Raw genomic sequence first — 16,996 nt, 5'->3', positions numbered from 1 at the left:
TGCTACAAAGGCAGAAACAGAAAGTCGTGACAAGCAAGGAATTTTGAAACAGCATATTATAGTTGGTAATTTTACCAATATTTCTTTTACATTAGCATAAGAAAGACTTCATTAATATTTTCTACAATCATATTAAATATGTTAAATTACTTCATAAGATTTAGTTTTTATTTGGTTAACTAAAATAATCTACAAGATCAATTAGCAGATAAACTTCTTTGAAATGTTCTTTACTGCTTTTTCTTCATATAGTTTATAAAACAACATCCTATGCATTGCTGTATTTTGTTTGTCTTGGGGTCAGACTCCACAGTGCTCAAGACTTATTCCTGGCTATGCATTCAGGGATCATTTTCGGTGGTGCTCGAGGGGACCATATGAAGTGAGGAGAATCGAACAGTGTAAATGACAAATTTGCTTTAGTTCTAAATATTTGTGATGATATTCTTCAGTTTTTAAGTCTTTAAAGTTCTTGGTGGTGAGATATGATTCATAAATATTTAAATTTTAAAATTCTCGATTCCATTATTAAATTAAGATTTTGGTCACAGGTGACTACTGGTATAAAATATCTAAGATTCAATCAAGCACTGATACACATGAGAGGAAACTCTTCACATGAAGAAATATATAAAAGAAAAAAGTTTCATATTCTTCATGTTGTTAATGCATCAGTTCAAGTTCTCTAAGAAGAAGATATTAAGACATGGATTGGCTATTTTTCACCTATTAAAGTACAAGTAGAAAAAACAAGGCTAGAAAGAAAAAAACACTGCATTTTTAGGTGTAGTATAAAAAGACAAGTTGAACAGTTAGATATGGGAAATCCTTAAACTAAAGTTACCCATTTGTTTTTTATTAATATTTTTATTTAAACACCTTGATTACAAATATGATTGAGTTTCAGTCATTTAAAGAGCACCCCCATTCACCAGTGCAACATTCCCACCACCAATGTCCCAAATCTCCCTTCTCCCCACCCCACCCCCACCCGTAATTCATACAGGTTTTCTACCCCCTCATTCATTCACTTGTTATGATAGTTCTCAGTGTAGTTATTACTACACATTTGAACATCTTCTACCCCATTAGAATGAAGCTATGCTGTCATTCATACTGGAGGTGTGGGTTGCAGGAGGGGCATGAAAGTTTGAAACACTGGTAAGGGTTTGGGATAGGGGCTGGAAGGCTGGACATGATTGTTATGCTAAAAAGGCAAGGCCTCAGCATAAACACAGTGCAGATTGAATATACTCCTTGTAGCAGATCTGGCAATCATATTTAATGACTGATACATTGGTAATTCTAAAAAATTCACTAATCTATGACTTTTTAATTAATCCAAAATCATACATCTCTAAGTCACAAAACTTTTTTTATTTTAATGCAGTATGCTTTCATGCACTTCTAAAGAAAAGATGCTTATCTGATATTCATTACTCAGATGGATTTTTTTTACTCTTACTGTCTCATTGATTGTTCTTGAATCAAATTCACTGCTTAAATCAATAGAAAAAATTTAATTTGAATAGTTCTTTGAACTAATGACCTGCTGTAACTGATACATTTATTTTTTGCCAATATTTTGTAAAGAATTAATATTTCCTATCATTTTGCTGTTATTTAAGAAATGAGTTTTTTATCACTTTTAATTATAATAAAAGTTTTCCAGGAACTTCCTTATCATTTTCAGACATTACTTTAAAAATACTAAAATTATTTATATCCTAGCATCACTAAAAGAAAGAAGAAACCAAAAAACTCCTGTAGTATAATTTTGTCAAAAAATAGTGGTTTTTTCTTTGTGAAATTTACCCTTATATTTGACATTCTACAGCTTAATTAGAAAAATTAAAAAAAAAAACACTGTAAAATAGATAATTAGCATTTGTGGGAATAACTATAAAACTCAAAAATTTATAAATTTCTTAATTTCAAATTAATATTTTACAATTTTTCTTGTTGACATTTTGAAGTTAAGACAAGTTAAAGACATAAGACAAGCTATACAAATGTTAATGTGATATTTTTTCTTGTTTTGTTTTTGGTTTTTGGATCCCACCCGGCTGTGTTTAGGAGTTACTCCTGCCTCTGCACTCAGAAGTCACTTCTGGCAGGCGTGGGACTATATGGGATGCCGGGAATCCAGCCCAGGTCCCTTCCAGGTTGGTCATGTGTAAGGCAAACACCTTACAGTTGTCCTATCATTCCTGCCCCATAATTTTTTGTGTGCAAAATATTCCATCATAAATTGCAGTCATAAATTAATATTGATAAATGTATTTAGACTGAAATTGATAAACCACAATAGATATTGCAATTTTTCTAAACATTAAGCCCTCAAGGTTATGTCTCTAAAAGGGCAGTTTTAAAATTCTCTAAATTTCAACTAGATGCCTCAATAATTTAAGACCTTTAAAAATAATGTAAATATATATTCAGAGATTATAAAAGCAACTCAATGTATAGAAAAGCAAATCCCTTAAATTACAAAATATCTACCATAGAGCTTTCAAACAATCCCAGCAGTGATCAACCAGTGATAGTGTTAATCATATCTGTTTCCAACATTCCTGAGACTCAAGTTGTTTTCACTTTTGCTTTCCTAGAATATTCTGGTGTCTACAAGAGATAATATGCCCTCTGGTTGAAAAGAATTGGCCAAATCATAACAAAAATTGTCCTTTGTGAGTCTGTAGACATCTTATAGCAGAGGTCTCAAACTCGCGGTCCGCCATTTGCGGCCCTCCGTACAACATTTTGTGGCCCGCAGCCGGCCTTCAAATATCGCAGTATTCACAATTATTTGCTTACCAAATAGTTGCAATAAAAATCTCATTAGTACGAAAAAATTCGCATTAAACATTTGCATACCCCGAGCAGTTCCATTCAGGGTATGCAAATGTTTAAGGCTAATTTTTTCTTACTAAAGCGATTTTTTATTGCGAATATTTGGTAAGAGAATAATCGTGAATACTTTGCACCTAGAGCAGATATCATTTCCGCTGCTCCTGCCTGCTATCCCTTGCATTATAGGAGGCCTAAGGGAGAGATGGGAGAGAAATTTATTACAGAATTAGATTTTGTCATACCTTCATCATGACTTTATCAAAGCCTCCAGTGAAGAGAAAGATTGATGACGAGCACAGACAATTGCAGAAAAAGTGGGAGACGCAGTATATCTTTGATGAGCACAGGGGTATCCTTATATGTCTTATATGTTCAGAGAAATTTGCAGTGCACAAGGAAAACAACTTGAAATGCCATTATTCAACTAAACATGCTGAGGAATGTGCAAAATATCAAGGAAATGAGAGAGCCAAGCGGGTTGCCAGTCTTAAAGCATGTCTAATGAGGCAAAAAGATTTCTTCAAGAAAGCAACCAAAGAAAATGTTGCATCAGTCGAAGCTAGTTACATGGTTAGTGAGATGATTGCTAAGGCAGGGAAACCATTCACAGGAGAGTTTGTTTAAAAAAAAAATGCATGTTACAGGCTGCAAGTATTATCTGTCCGGAAAAGAAAGGTCAGGTTAGCAAAATCAGCCTTTCTGCCAACACTGTGGCAGAGCACATTTCTGACATGTCAAGTGACATTTATCATCAACTCTGTGAGAAAGCCAAATGTTTTGGTGCATACTCAGTTGCTCTTGACGAGGGCAGAGATATAACAGACACTGCGCAGCTCACAATTTATGTCCGTGGTGTTGATTGCAAGTTTGAATTGACAGAGGAACTGCTCACAATAATTCCAATGCATAGCCAGACCACCGCTAATGAGATATTTTGGCATCTGTGTGATGCCATTGAGCATGCAGGTTTGCCATGGAAGAGGTTTGTTGGAATAATTGATGGAGTACCATCGATGACAGGGAGAAAAAGTGGACTGGTGGCACTTGTTCAAAAAAAACTTGAAGAGGAGGGTGTAGAAAAGGCCATTGCTCTTCACTGCATTATCCATCAGCAGGCCCTTAGCAGTAAATGCCTGCCGTGTGACAATGTGATGTCTGTTGTTGTGAAATGCATCAACCAAATCAGATCCAGGGACTTAAAGCACAGGAGGTTCCATGCTTTTTTAGAGGAATTGGAGTCAGAATATGGAGATGTGCTCTATTTCACTGAGGTATATTGGCTCAGGAGGGGAAATGTCCTGAAAAGATTTTTTGAGTTGAGAGAAGTGAAAGCCTTCATGGAGAAGGATGGGAATGCTGTTTCTGAATTGAGTGATCACAAATGGCTTATGGACTTAGCTTTTCTTGTTGACATCACACATAAGCTGAATGTACTAAACAAGATGTTACAAGGCTCGGGGCAGCTTATCAGTGCTGCCTATGACAACGTGAGAGCATTCTCCACAAAACTTGTGTGATGGAAATTCCAACTCTCTCAGACAAACCTTTGCCATTTCCCAGCATGCAAGGAATTTATGGATGCAGGCATACCATTCAGTGGTGAGAAATATGTTGATGCTATTTTTAAGCTAGAGAAGGAATTTGATCACAGATTTGCAGACTTCAAAAAGCACAGAGCCACTTTCCAAATTTTTGTGGACCCCTTTTCCTTTGATGTGCAAGATGCCCCTCCTGTGCTTCAAATGGAGCTCATTGACCTGCAATGCAACTCTGATCTCAAAACCAAGTTCAGGGAGATTAGTGGAAAAGCAGACATGCATGGGCAATTTTTGAGAGAATTGCCCCCCAGCTTCCCTGAGCTTTCCCGAATGTTCAAGCGCACCATGTGCCTTTTTGGGAGCACATATTTGTGTGAAAAGTTATTCTCCACATTGAATTTCAATAAGTCAAAGTACAGGTCTAGACTTAATGATGATCATCTTCAAGCCATACTGAGGGTCTCACCTACTTCCTCTCTAAAGCCAAATGTGGTTCAGATTTGTGAGAAGTGCTGTCAAGTCTCTGGCAACAAGGAATAGGCAAAAGATGCCATGTTCAGAAGAACTGTTCATGATCTTCACTCATTGTTCTATTCATGTTCAGAAGAAATAACTAAAACTGTTAATAATGACATTTGAGGACATTTTTTTTGTGAAATCCCATATGCAGCCCTGCCTCACCCTGACTTTGCCTCCTGCAGCCCCCAGGTAAATTGTTTGAGACCCCTGTCGTATAGCAACTACAATAGGATACTTACTTTGCACACAAGGGACTGTGTTCAATCCCTGGCACTCCACATAGTCCTAGGAGTCAGCCAGGAGTGATCCCTAAATGCAGAGCAATGAGAACCAAGATGCCCTTCAAGAGAGGAATGGCTAAGGAAACTGTGGTATATATACACAATAGAATAGTATGCAGTCATCAGGAGAGATGAATTCATGAATTTTTCCTATACATGGATATACATGGAATCTATTATGCCAAGTAAAATAAGTCAGAGAGAGAGATAGACTCAGAATAGTCTCACTCATCTATGGATTTATTTAAAAAAAAAAAGTAAAGACATTATTCTAATAATCTCAGAGACAATAGAGTTAAGGGCTGGAAGGACATTCTTACAATATGAAGCTCAACACAAAGAGTGGCGAATGCAGTTAGGGAAATAACTACACTAACAACTAGCATGACTATGTTAATGAATGAGAGAAGTAGAATGCTTGTCAAATACAGGAAGGTGTTGGGGGAAGGAGGGACATTGGTGGCAGGAATGTTGCACTGGTGAAGGGGATGTTCTGTTTATGACTGAAACCCAACTACAATCATGCTTGTAACTGTGGAGTATGGGCCCATATAGGATTACACAGCTTTAAAAAAAAGCTTTAAAGTGAATTCATTTGCCTATTTATGAATACTTCCTTTTTGTATTTATTTTATATACCTGTATACTTGAAGCCACAACAATAATTTCCAGAAGAAAATGGGTTGAATGTGGAAAAGTTCTGGTCTAGTATAGAGGGTATTACAGCTAGAACAAACTGGTAATGCTAAGTGACTACTACAGACATGTTGTTCATGTCACTTCAGTGACCAAGAGTGTTGGAGAGCTTATCTTGACTTCTAATATATACACAAGATCCCACCAATTGATGTTTTAAGGTCTTCCTACAGATTCTGAGTGGTTTCTGCGTAGAGAGCCAGGAGTAACTTCTTGAGTGCTGCCCGGTGTGCCTCTTCCAATAAAGAACACCCAAAATATAATATAATAAAATAAAAACTTTGTTCAAAACATTTTCTAGTTTTAAATTTGTGGGGCCTGAGTTTGACATGGTCAGGAGATTATGTGGTTACATAATTTACCAGATTAAACTGGGGCTATATGAATTCAAGATGAACACTTTAATCGTTGTTATCTCTATACTTTAATCCCTTGAATCTCCTGCTCTTTTTTAATTAATTTTTTATTCAGGAATGTTTATTGAGATACTGTGAGTTACAACTTTGTTCATAATAGAATTGTTTCAGACATATAATGTTCCAACAACAACCCCAGCTCTAACATCACCTTCCATCACCAATGTCCCAGGTTTCCTCCACTCACTCTCTTCACTCTTTGTCATGTATACAACAAGTTTATTTCATATTACTTGCTCCAATAAAGCTAATAGAATACAGATAGAATTATTGGAACATAAGTCAATAAAAGTAGATTTGTGATGCTTGATTATTATATGTTTTAACCTTAATCTAGCATGGACAAACATATGCAATATTAATGAGTTTCATACTCAGTGCCTACATATTTCATACTCAATGCTGGAAGTTTCTCTTGTCCATTAAAGGAAATTTTTTTTTAACATTTCTTGCAAAACTGACTTCAAGGCTATGTGAATTCCTTAAAATAAAGTTTCCATGAAACTCTGTATAATTATTTCACTACTGATTAACATACTAGCTGAGGTCCAGAGAGATGTAGGTGTGTAGGGCCTTGAATGCAGCCAACCTGAGTTCCATGCCTGGAGAATCCTTGAGCATTGATGGGTGTGGTCCCAATGATAAAACAACATAGCTGGATAGTATTCTTGGTGAGGTGGTGTTCAGTTCATTGAGCATTTGTACTCTATTTTTCCATAATTCTGGCTGGTAGAGTTTTATTTGATAGATGTGGTGTACATCTTAAGGCAGGGTCCTCAAACTGTAGTCCATGAGCCACATACATCCCACCAAGAACATTTATTATGCCTGCTGGGTGTGCTTGCCTCCATTGACTGTCCTGCTTATCAGCCGACTCATCCAGACAAGCAATGGCATTTTTGAATATGCGCCACACTCTCAGACTCCGGTCCTTCCCTCGTTCTTTCCATCTTGGACAGTGACAAATAATAGAACTGATCTTTGACCATCTCATTAGACAAAAGCAGGTCTGTTGCAATACTGGAAAGCTTGTTTATTTAACTTTACTTGTTTTTCATTTTAAATATTGTATTTGTTCTAGCTTTTTTTTATTTCAAAATAAGATATGTGCAATGTGCTCATAGGAATTTGCTCTTTAAAAAACACAAAACTCTAGTCTGGTTCTCCAAGGGTCAGAGTGATAGTAAACTGGCCCACTGCTTAAATTGTTCGAGGACCCCTGTCTTAAGAGCTTTGCTTTGTAAGTTTGTTTTTGATCTTGCTGCTTTCAATGTATGATATCTATCTTTGAATTTTGTCATTTTCAATACAATGTGTCTTGGAGTTTTCCAATTGAGTCTATTCTCACTGGGACTTTTAGGCTTCTGATGATTCCCGTATTGTTCTTCTTGAACTCATCCATGTTTTTCTGATATGCTGTGCCTTTCATTTCAGACTGTTTTCCATCTTTTGCTGTTTTCTAATAATTTTCTCTTTAATTTGAAGCTCCTTGATATTTTTCTCTATTGCTGTGATCTTACTCTTCAAATCCTCTAGTGAATTTTTTATATCACCTACCATACTTTTCATTTTTATCATTTACGATTGCTGATTGTTGACACATACTTTCTTATGATTTGCAGATTATTTGTGCTATTGTTTCTTTGAACTCATTGATCATCTTTATCATGACATCACTAAGACATTTCTGCGAAGTTACAGAGCTGTTTAGTGTTATTTCTTTAGTGACATTGTTTTCACTCTTGGCAGGCTGCTTCAAATTTTCCCTTTGTTTTCCTAGTGATCTTGTTGTGTTTGGAGGTGAATCTTTGCAGTTAACCTTCTTAAAAATGCTGAAAACAGTAGGTTGAAGGTTACTCTCTTTAACTTCTGCCCACCTTCACAGAATGAGAGGAAGAAAAAGTGTGAGCAGCATTTAACTTGTTGACTAGATTTGTTGCAAGTCTGCTTATGCAATGCACAATTTAGGAGTTGTGATGTGAGTGAGCCTTTAATACATCATAGATCAAGTGTGGAGGCTGCTGAAACTCTACCTCCTATTCTGGAATAAGCCACAGAGGCAAGCCTTACCTGGGATAATAAAGCATCAAGCAGAAAGTTAGGACCTCAGACTAATCTTTACAAATATCTCTGGATTATAAATTGTTTTAAGAATTCCTGATATTAGTATTTGCTAGATTTGTAAACAGACAATATTTCTATTCATTTATATGTATCATACTGATAAATAAGATTCATCCCATGATATTCTGAGATGATGAAATGCAATAATGTGTGCAGAAACAAATACGATGCTACACTTAGAGTTAAATAATATTAATTGCAATGAAGTAATATAAAAATAGCATCAGAGTTATTGCATTTGTATGACTAAAACTATATCTGACAGTATTTTAGTTTTTAAAATAAACTTGAATGGGGCCGGGCGGTGGCGCTGGAGGTAAGGTGCCTACCTTGCCTGAGCTAGCCTAGGACGGACCGCGGTTTGATCCCCCGGCGTCCCATATGGTCCCCCAAGAAGCCAGGAGCAACTTCTGAGTGCATAGCCAGGAGTAACCCCTAAGCGTCACAGGGTGTGGCCCAAAAAATAAATAAATAAACTTGATTTACCTCTCATGTATCAGCCTAAAAAATGATTAATCAGATCAATAATTGGTAGACATTGGCAAAGGAACTGATGGCACCTTTCCTGATTTAAATTGTGAATCACTCTGAACATCATTAAAACTTATAAAGTTTTAAAAGTTAAACTTATAAAAAATATAGAGAAACATGATGTAATTCATAATGCATTGAGCAGAAGTGAAACATATGGCTCAACTAATCTTCTATAGTCTGAGAGGATTTGGAGGGGCTACACTTGCATGGTTTATAAACTACTCCTAGCAGTGTATGTGGGACAATATGGAGTTCTAGGGACTAAAACAGAGTAAGCCAAATTTAAAGCAAGCAGTTTAACTGCCCCCACCTGTTTTCTACTCATCTTTATGTGTTAGAACTTAATATGACTCACATAGCTGGAAAGAACAAAATTTGAAGGGCATATAGCTTCTGTAGATGGACTTTCCAAAAAATACACATAACATTCTCAATATCCCTTTTACAGTCCATATACCAAGAGTATAAGTCTTCTTTCTGTGTCCATGAAGTGAATAAATATATAAGAGGTGGGATTTTTCTAGCTCTCTAGAATTAGAGCCAGTATACAATATTAATCTAACTTTCTGAAAACTAGTTAAAAATACTTTCTAGGACTAGCTGGCTGCTGCTTAAATGTCTCCAGAACATGATCTGGAGTTTAACTTTTCATCGAGGCTGGTGATTCCAATAATATTTCACTTGAGAATGACTCCAATAAATTCTAAGTTGTTGATTCATTTTAAATTAGAAGTGACTGTAAATTTCAAGTCTTCAAAGATGGCTTATATTTGTTCTTTAATGTGACAGGAAAAAAAACTAAAGACAAAAGTAAAAAACCCTTATGGTTATACACTACGTATATTTCTGTCTTCTACATGATATTGCTATCCTTCAGATAAAATATGTGCCTTAAATATTACTGTGAAAAATTTGTAATTCACTTTGCCCACAATAAAAAGGACAGATAATTGTGAATTGATTTTAGTAGAAAATTAATTGCCAGGGTATGCTATTTTCTATATCCATCTCAACTAATAAGCATTAATATGAATAAAATGACATAAAAGTAGCAAATTTTGGTGGATACCTATAAATTTTGCTTCTATTTATAAGACCTTTTATTTTTCTGAATAAGCAGATATTTTTTGAGGGGTGGGTTACATACAACAGTGCTCAGGGCTGACGCCTGCCCTTGCATTCGAGAATCACTCTTAGCAGACTTGGGGATAAAACCAGGGCCCACATCCAAAGCATATAATCGACTTCCTGCCCAAGGACATTGATTTCAATGATAAACACTTATTTATCTGACCTTGTTAGATATATTTTATTTTGAAAAAACAAACTTTAAAGAAAAAAAGCTTCTTGGAAACATTTAAAAATATAAATGTACAAAACAGTTTACATAAAATTATTTTTTCTTTTGAAGGGCATTTTGGCCATACCTGGAAGTTCTCAGAATTTTTCCTTGCTCTGTACTCAAGGTTTACTCCTGGTGGTCTTGCTGTGGATTTATGGGGTAAAGAATAGTGGGTGGCCAATGATAATATTGCCGGGATCAGACACATACAAGATAACTCACTGGCTTAATTTTGTACTGTTCATTTGCCCCTGTGAAATTTCCTAAAGCTAAATCTTTAGATATAATCTTTTAATGTTTCAATAGCTATTCTAGCTATTATTAAAATAGCATCTGTCTTAGTACTATATTTTAATGTATAAATTTCTTGATCCCATAAATGTTTCAGTTTGATGCTTTGAAAATGCTATTTCTATTTTTGAAAGTAGTTTCTTAACATTGTGACTTGTCTGGAAATATCTCATCTATATTGAACTAGCAAAAGATTAGGCTTTCCCTTTCTTTCACACGTAAAGATCAAGCTTCCTGGAAACTTGGTGTGACCTTTTTCACTTTTGATGCTTATTATATGCCTAGGGCCAGTGAGCTTTATATCTCAGTTTTCACAGAGAGTTTCTATCTGTGAGAATTAGCAAGGGATTAAAATGATATTCTTTCTCACCCCCACACCTTTTCTTTTGCTTCTGGCTACTGAGCTATTTCTTTTCTACATGTTTCAGACCTTTTTATTCACTGTTCTCATATACTCTCTAATTTTTAATTATGTCAGATTTTAAAAATTACTTTATTCTACAAGGTTATCATAATTGGCTTTATTTCATTCTAAATATTTGGACTATTTTGAAAGAACAAATACAATGTAAAGTTATAAGACAAATTCACATTAATCTGTCACTCTTTTACTTTTTCTTGCATACACAAACTGAATGTAGAGGGATTTTTTCACTTCCCTGAAAAGAAAACAAATGAATTCTAGCTTAGCCATTATTGAGTTGTATTACTAGGCATTGAGCTTGTTAAAAAGTAATCATTGATTTGAGATGTTACCAGGTTAAGTGGATTTTCCCATTCAATATTTATTGGTGTAAAGCATAATTATATACTTAAATGAATTTGCCCAAACCCAAATTAAAGAAAAACTGGACAATTATGAACAAATTTAAAGATAACCCTAAACTCTTTATTTATACAGTATGGGCATAAAAATCTATCTCTAAATATCTTCTACAAAATACTAATTTCTTCATGTGAGCAGCTGTGAACTCCAGTAGATACACTGACTCAGCTGACCAGAGAGGGTGAACTTTTACCCTCCAGGTGTGGTTAAATTGGATTCCATTAACCACAGCTAATGAATTGAAAAGAATAAGTCCCAGGCTGATGACCAGAAACACCTAATTTCATTTTATCAGCTACTATATAGAGCAAGAGAAATTAGAATACATTTAGGGTGACAAGGAAGAGATATAAAAGATGGACAGCCAGTGGTATGAGAGAGGCAACAGAGTGATGTTAAACTTAAACCAAGACTAAGTCACTACCTTAATATCTTTAGACAAGTAAACATGTTGATAGTGTGGAGCAGTTATAGTAATATAAAAATCACAAGAGTTAAGGTGTAGTTGTCAGGAAAATTAAAATCTAGTCCTTCTCCACAGCCAAGTTTCTAATTTGTTATTCTTTGCCTCCTGGTAGCTTAATAAGCCATATCATAAATAAAATGAACACCCTGCCAGGAAAACGTGGCCTAGCCAGACTTTCATTCAGGTTTGAAAAAAGGATACAGTGATTCACAGATAAACAACAGCTGAGGAACATTAAGCTTCAAAGCCAACATTCAAATAAGTACTGCATGGTCTAATATAAGGCAAGACAGACCCCATAAATATACAAAACTTCTAAAAATTATGGCGTAATATCCCATGACAATCATATCTCAATGAGAATGGACTAAACGTTCAGTTAAAAGAAACAGAGTGGCAAACTGGTTCAGAAAATTGAACCAAACATTTTGCTGCCTACAAGAAATGCATTTGAATAGTCAGAATAAATATAGCCTCTAAGTCAAAGACTGAAAAATAATCCTTCAGGCAAAAAAAAAAAAAAAAAACTCCTTTATAAAGGTAGGGTGGCATACTAGTATCAGATGGCATAGGCTTCAATCTAAAAAATGATTATAAGTGGCAGAGAGGTCATTTCTTTATAATCAATAGGTCTGTTCATAAGGAAAATTACACTGCTAAACATATATGCACTCGATGAGGGGCCAGGAAAATACTCAAAACAATTGCTAATAGACTTAAAGACATTAATAACAACAAAATAGTAATGGGAGACATCAACACCACTCTGTTAAATATTGAGAGTTCAACCAATCTAAAACTTATTATATTTTAGCTTTGAAGGAAGAAATCATAGAGTGGGGTTTAGTAAATAGATACATAGATAGATGATCTGTAATACTTGAACAGACCCATCATGATTGAGGAAATTGAAATGGAAATCAAAAGGCTCAAAAATAAAGTCCATGCCTGATAGATTCACTAGTGAATCCCTCCAAATCTCTAAATAGAATTTATGCCAAACCTTTGAGGATATTACAGGAAATTATAAAGACAGAAATATGCCCAGTTTCTATGAAATTAACATCACACTGATACCAAAAACAGACAGAGAAACCATGTTACCAGAGAATTATGGAACTATATCCTTAATGAACACAGAGGAAAACATTCTCAGAAAATATTTACAAATAGAATCCAATAACTCATCATGGTTATTATCCATCAAACCAGTTAGGATTCATTCCAGAGGTACAAGGATGGTTTACTATATATCAAATATATCAATATAAAGCAACAAATCATAAAATAAAAACTAAAATGATACAATTATATCAATAGATGCAGAGAAACCATTCAAGAAAGTCCAGCAACCATTCATAAAAAATTTTCATTAAGATGTGAATTGAAGTAATTTGTATCAATATAGTCAAAGCCATCAAATAAACTTGAATATCCTTTGGAAGAGTAAACATCCATAAATAGGTCAAGAAATAATTGGGTGGGGGGAGATGGGAGAAATCACTTTTCCCAACTAAATTGTATAAAGCAGTAGTCACTAAAAATATGGTGCTGGCCTTCAGATAAATTGAATAGACTTAAATATTCTGAGATTGACACTCAGCTGTATGCTCAACTGATATTTGGTAAAGAGGAAAAAGCCTCTGCAACAAGTATTGGGAAAAATGGCCAGCCACATGCAAAAGAGCAAACTCAAACCTCTATTTAAGCCATCCACAGAGGACAAATCAAAATGGTTTAAAGACCAGAATATCAGACCTGAAATCATAAGGTACATAGAGTAAAATGTAGACAGAACAATTCATGATACTGAAGCTAAAGTTATCTTCAAGGAAGAAATACCACTGGCAAGCAAAGGAAGCAAAGATCAAGAAAAGGGACTACATTAAACTGAGAAGCTTCTGCACCTCCAAGGAAACAGTGACTAGGATACAGACTATCCACAGAATGGGAGAAACTGTTCATCCAATACCCAGTTATGGGGATAATATCTAAGATGTATAATTACTGAAATTAGAAGAATAAGTTATATAAATATATATAATAATATGCAATATAAGGTACTGTTCTTAGAAGAAAAAAATCTAACCCAATCCAAATATGGGGAAAGAATGAACAGACATATACTCAAGGAAGAAAGACATAGGGCCAAAAACCATATAAAAATATTTATATCACTGATAATCAGGGAGATAGAAATAAAAAAACCAATCAGTTATCATCACACACAGGGAACCATAGTGGTGCAAACAGTACATGCTTAGGTACATGCCAGCTGTACTACCTCCCCAATGCCTGATCTAGTTTTAAAAGTTCTTCTCTAGAGCAAAGGAGTAGCATACAAAGTAATATTTTTGGAAAATTTAAAAGTATCTAATTTCAGAGTATTTCAAGTGGTAATAATAATTTAAAAATTCACTGTCAACATGGACATTTTAGTGCAGATTAAATTTTTCACATGACAATCCAGTTTCATTAACTATGTATTGATTTATACCAGTGTTTCTCAAACTCCCATGGCCTACTTACTGTTCAGTGAAATGAAAGAAAACAAGAAAAAGCTCAGTCCAATCCTAAAAATCTAAAGGCATTCAAATAAACAAGAGAAAGAGCACAAATGCATCAAAACTAATACTCTTGCCTGGGTTAATCCATTGCCCCAGGGGAAAGTATCACTCCTCTAGGGAAACACTGAAGTCATGTTTAAATTCAAATGTACTGAATTACACAGGTACCTGCAACTGCCCATTAAAACCTATGATAGTTTCTAATCCTGGAAAGGAGGGCATCCAGACTATGTTCCTCTGGCCCCTGAAGAAAGTCCAGATTCTATGCTCTGAGATTTTAATTTGAAATATAGCTTTCGTTGGTGTTTTATGTTCACAACCAACAGTTACCATTTGTCGAAATTTTATATATTTTTGTAAGAATTTAATTTTTTCTAAGTTTACTCCTGAACTTTCTCTTTACTACTCTAAACCAATCTTGCTATCAGTAAATTCTAGAAAATAAAATATCATAGGGAAATGGAGATTATACAAATAATACACTAATATTCCTAACACATATGAAGGAATAGAAAAATACCTCCCTCTCTCTTTCTTTTCTCCCTCTGTATTTATGTGTACATGTATGCTCACGAGAGAGACAGTATAACTCACAATTTAAATATACCTAAATATGTATATTGATTAGACATTCTACTTTTTTTTTATAAGCAAAAGCTTATAATTATATTTATTTAAGAACCACACTGTTCATAAGCAGTAAATTTCTTTCTTACTTTTTTTTTTGGCTTTTGGGCCACACCCATTTGACGCTCAGGGGTTACTCCTGGCTATGCACTCAGAAATCGCCCCTGGCTTGGGGGGACCATCTGAGACGCTGGGGGATGGAACCATGGCTACGCTAGCGCTTGCAAGGCAGACACCTTACCTCTAGCGCCAACTTCCCGGCCCCATGAGCTGTAAATTTTATTTTGGATGATAAATTGTTTTCATCTGCAAAGTGGATAAAACCTATGACTTAAAACTTAACTAAAACTTGGCACAACTTAAGTGAAACTTCTAAACTGAGCTATTAAGGTATACATGAATATGCTCTTTTGGAAATTTTCACAGGTTTAGTTTAAAGGTCACATAGATCTTGGCATTTGACTAAAATCATAGACTCACAAAATTATGATTTTTAATTAACATAATGATAGAAAATCCTGAATCCTGTCTTTGGGGCCAGAGAAATACTATAAGAGATAAAACACTTGGAATGCAGAGAGAGTGCAGTGGGCAGGGCACTTGTCTTAAAAACACTTACCCAATTGGATCCCCAGAACTGAATATAGCTGAACGGTATTTGATTTTCAATACTGCATTTGTTCCTTGAGAGCCCTGCCAGGTGTGGCCCCAACAAATAAATAAATATATAAATATGGTCCTTATACTCTAGACAACAGTAAACTACAAAACTTTAATATTAACTCCAGTTTCTTTTTTCTAGCTCTTCTTGTACAGTCTTTAATAGTTCAGGTTAGCAGTGAGAGTCCACATGAATGTGATATCTTCCTCTGGGAATTAAATTGCCTATGGGCTGTCACCCAAGCTTCATTGCTCATACTATATCCTGACCATGGAGGGTTTGCTCATACTATAATTATTATTTCCAGATTATTTGAGTAAGCTTTTCATTCAATATTTTAAGTGACCAGCCTTCATTTCAATACTGGCTAAACTACACATAAGGGGAGATCTCATGAAATTGGGACCAATTGCATTCATTTACCATAAAACCCAAAAGAGCAGAACTCTAGTAAAATTTGATTTTGTAATTTTCATGTTTAATTTTATTTTGTTTCAGATATCCCCATAGATATTTAGGAAATACAATGGTGACATACTGTCCTAATGAACAGTCAAAAAACAGACAGTAACTCTGATCTGAAATTTTGGCTAATGCAATTGCCTCAGGCAAAATATCAGATATGTGATTGGATGCTCGGGCATAAACTTCCCCTATACTTAATAGACAGTAGTATCAATTGGTGTAAAAGAGCATGTCCATGTTTTAAAATATAATAAATTATATTCTGATTCAATAATTCCACATCTGACTATATCTAAAGTTTTAAATGTTTTAAAAAATAATAAGCTATTATATGATTCAATAATTCCACATCTGACTATAGATCTAAAGTTTCAAAATCATTATCTTTGAGAACTGCACTTTAGTGTTCATTGTGGTATTGCTGTTCACAACAGCCTAGATGAGGACACAATCTCAGTGTAGACAAACATCTTCTAGATGACCAAACCCAGAGACAGAGCTGTTTCTATGTGAAGCACATTAATGTCAAGAGAAATCTAATCTACATATTACAATAATTATAAAATAGCCAATCAAGGTGGGAAATATAATTGCATGATATATCTAGTTAGGGTTGAATAATAAGTATTTAAAGATCTTTTTCAGCACAACTTCAAAATAAACATCTCAATTAACTAAAAAACTGGAGAATAGACATATCTTCTCTAAGTAGATACTGGATATTAGTTATAGAAAAAGATGCTATTCAGTGAAATTAAGCACTGTCACACACTTGCAGAATGGCTATGGACAA

The sequence above is a fragment of the Suncus etruscus genome, chromosome 3, assembly GCF_024139225.1.
Source record: "Suncus etruscus isolate mSunEtr1 chromosome 3, mSunEtr1.pri.cur, whole genome shotgun sequence".
Classification (NCBI taxonomy): Eukaryota; Metazoa; Chordata; class Mammalia; order Eulipotyphla; family Soricidae; genus Suncus; species Suncus etruscus.
Note: the sequence above shows the minus strand (reverse complement) of the source record.